We start from the raw sequence: 3,741 nt of genomic DNA on the forward strand, positions 1-3,741 counted from the left end.
TTGTTGAGGCCTTCATAATTTTGTTCGAATAAAATATTTGGAACACCATTAGGAGTTGTTCCTACCTCTAATAAAATCACCAAACATCAACAGTCCTTTCCAAGGTCGTGATACTAAACGTGTTGTATCTCGCCATCTATTTGAGAAAGAACATGTCGTTCTTGAAGATCTTCATCTCGATTGTATTGTCATAAAGGTTGTCACAATCATAATGTCTCGTCTAGCAAGTTAGCAAATAAAGGCTCTTTAGTCGAATCAATTGGTTGTTGGTTCTCCATCTCCTGAGTATCACAACTACAAAGAAGCTACAAACAAGGATTGAAAGTAGAATGTTATCTTGGCTAGATCTTGTTTCTTTTATAAAGAAGATTTTCATCTTAATTTTGATGGATGAAGTCAATGAAAAGCCTCCACCGCCTTTGCTGTATTTGCAAGATTCTTTATTGGCTCCCATGTGCATTCACTAATACCATATCCATGCCAATGGACAAGATATTCTAATTTATTTCGACGCCACCTTGAATCTAAGACTTCTTCTACTTCAAACTCTTCATTATTGTCCACTTCTATAGGAGGAGGTGGAGCTTGTCGTCTTTTTGATATGTCCACTGTCTTGTATGATTCAAGAAGAGACATGTGGAATATTGGATGGATTTTCATTGACTCTGGTAGATGTAAATGATATGCAACTGAATTGATTTGTGCAGAAATAGAAAATGGTCCTAGCCTTCGATAGTCCAACTTATCACAAAGATGAGTGGTCTTGATATTGCGACAAAGTAGCCATACCTTATCAGTTTAGACAAATGATGGTTATTCCTTTCGATAGACATCCGCATTGACCTTTTGTTGTTCTTGAGCCTCTTTTAACTGCGCCTTCATCGTTGCATGTAGCTCTGATAAATGAATTGCTAAATCTTTTGCAGCAAGATTATCAACTTTTGAAAAGTCAAAAGTATCAAGTCGTGGATGATAACCATAATTAGCAAAGAAAGGTGTTTGTTTTGTAGAAGAATGTACCGTGTTATTGTAAGCAAACTCTGCCAATGGAAAAAGAGTTGTCCAATCATCTTATTGGTAATTAATATTACATCTTAAATATTGTTCCAAAACTTGATTAATACGCTCCGTTTGTCCATCAGTTTGAGGATGGAATGCTGAAGATAGTTTTATATTTACTTTAAGAATCTTGATACAAATTGAGTTCTCCTATCTGATATAATATCCTTAGATAATCCATGATAGCGATAGATATTGTCAAGAAAGAGTTTAGCTATTTCTTCACCTGTGATAGATTTTGTACATGGTACAAAATGTGCCATCTTGGTAAAATGATCTACTATCACGAATATAGAGTCATAAGAACCTAAGATTGGAAGATCTATGATGAAGTCCATAGAAACAGAAGACCATGGTTGTTTTGGAATAGGTAATGGCTGAAGAAGTCCAAAAGGTCGATGACGAGGAGTTTTCGAACTTGAGCAAATATCACATGATTGTACAAAGTCTTTGACTGCCTTCTACATTTGAGGCCACCAAAAATCCCTAGATATCAATTTCAAAGTCTTATTATATCCAAAATTTCTTGCTATTGGAAAGCCGTGACGAGCTTGAAGAACACGTAAACGTGCTTTTCCTTCTGGAACATATAGGCGTCCTTCAAAATAAAGTAGGTTGTTTTTAAATTCAAATTTAGAGGGATCATGAGATTTAGAAGAATTATTCTTGATATCATGAACAAGAGGGTCTAAAGACATACTTAACTGGACTTGCTTAAAAAAAGTTAAATCAATAGTCAATGTTGATTTTATTGCTCGAAGATGAAATTACTCTGGCTTCAAGAGAACCATTTTTTGTTACTCAAAAGCTGCATCTCCTTCTTTTGGCTTAAGATAAGAACATCTAGACAAGGCATCAGACAAACCTTGTTGTTTTTCTGGTCGATAAGTGATGATGAACTCGAATCTTGATAAAGACATGCTCCAACAAGCTTCGCGATGATTCAATACACGTGCTGACATAAAATATTTGAGGTTCTTGTGATCTGTATACACGATGACTGGACTGGAAATGCCCTTTAGATAATGATGCCATTTTTGAAAAGAATCTACAATTACAAGAAGTTCTTTGTTGTGGATCTCATAATTGATTTCTGCTGTTGAGAATTTTCTTGAATAAAAGGCTATTAGATGAAGTTTGTCATTTGTTCCCATTTGTGATAAAACCGCACCATGAGCAAAGTCCGATGCATCTATTTCCATAAAGAATGCTTTGGAAAAATCAACACGATAGAAAATTGGTGCAAAAATAAATGCTGTCTTCAAAGATTCAAAAGCAACTTTCGCTTCTTGATTCCATTGGAGTTTGTCTTTACAAGTGAAACATGTAAGTGGAGCTGCAACTCGAGAGAAGTCTTTGATGAAGATCCGATAGTAGTTGGCAAATCCCAAAAAAACATTGGACATCTCTTATCATTTTTGGGATCTTCCAGTCTATAATAGTTTGAACTTTCTTAGGATCCATCATAAGTCCATCATTTGAAATGATGTAACCTAAGAAATCGACTTGAGTAGTGTGGAATACACACTTTTTTATCTTGGCATAGAGTCCTGCATCTCTTAATTTTTGTAACACATGATGAACATGAAGTTCATGTTCTTCTGGATTCTTAGAATAGATCAAGATGTCGTCTAGATAAGAGACCACAAAATCGTCCAAAAACTCTCGAAAAACATCATTCATTAGATGTTGAAAAGTTGTTGGTGCATTTGTAAGTCCAAAAGGCATGATGTTGTATTCAAAATGTCCATATTTAGTTCAAAACGCAGTCTTCTATTCATCTCCTTCTTTGATGCATACTAGATTGTATGCTCTCTAAAGATCTATTTTTATATAGATCTTAGCTTGATTCAGCTGATCAAGAAGTCCAGATATTAAAGGTAGTGGATACTTGTTCTTGATGGTAATCTTGTTGAGTCCTTGATAATCAATACATATCCGCAATGATCCATCTTTTTTCTTCACAAATAGAATTGGAGCTCCTGTCGGAGATTTAGAATGGCATATGAAATTCTTGGCTAGATTTTTTTCAATATGAAGGTCAATTGAGCAATCATAGGGACGACGTTCCGGGAGTGTATCTGCATTCTTTTTTTCAAATACATCTTGAAATTCTTGATATTGGCTTGGAATACCACTTGAAGTCTTTCCACCAGTAGAAACAGGTGTGGCATAAATAATATATGGTGTTTCATTCATAGCAGCATGCAAGAAAGCTTTTGCACCTATAAATACGGTTTTAATTGAAGTAGACTTATGACTCTCTACTCGATTAACTACACTGTTAGTTATACTTTTAGAGAAAGTAAGAGTTCGGGAAATCCAATCTATTTAAGGGTTGTATTTTTTTAACCACGATAAACCTAAAATGACTGGATTAGAGGGAGATCTAATGATATTAAATACTACAAAACTATTATGACCATTGATTATTACTTCTATAGGAAGGGTTTCATGAGTAATATCTCCAGAAGACAATGGACAACCATCTATGACTTCTACATGAACAGGTTTAGCTTTCTTTATTAAAGATATGCTATGTCTTTTAGTAAATTCTTCATCTAAAAAACACGCTGAAGCTCCTGAATCTAACAAGGCAAAGACTTTGTAATATTTAGGTCCTAAAATAATATTTAATGTAAAACAACGAGACGGCTTTGAGGACAAAACAGGACCTTTATT

Source organism: Physcomitrium patens, chromosome 7 (genome assembly GCF_059467195.1).
Source record: "Physcomitrium patens ecotype Gransden chromosome 7, ASM5946719v1, whole genome shotgun sequence".
Classification (NCBI taxonomy): Eukaryota; Viridiplantae; Streptophyta; class Bryopsida; order Funariales; family Funariaceae; genus Physcomitrium; species Physcomitrium patens.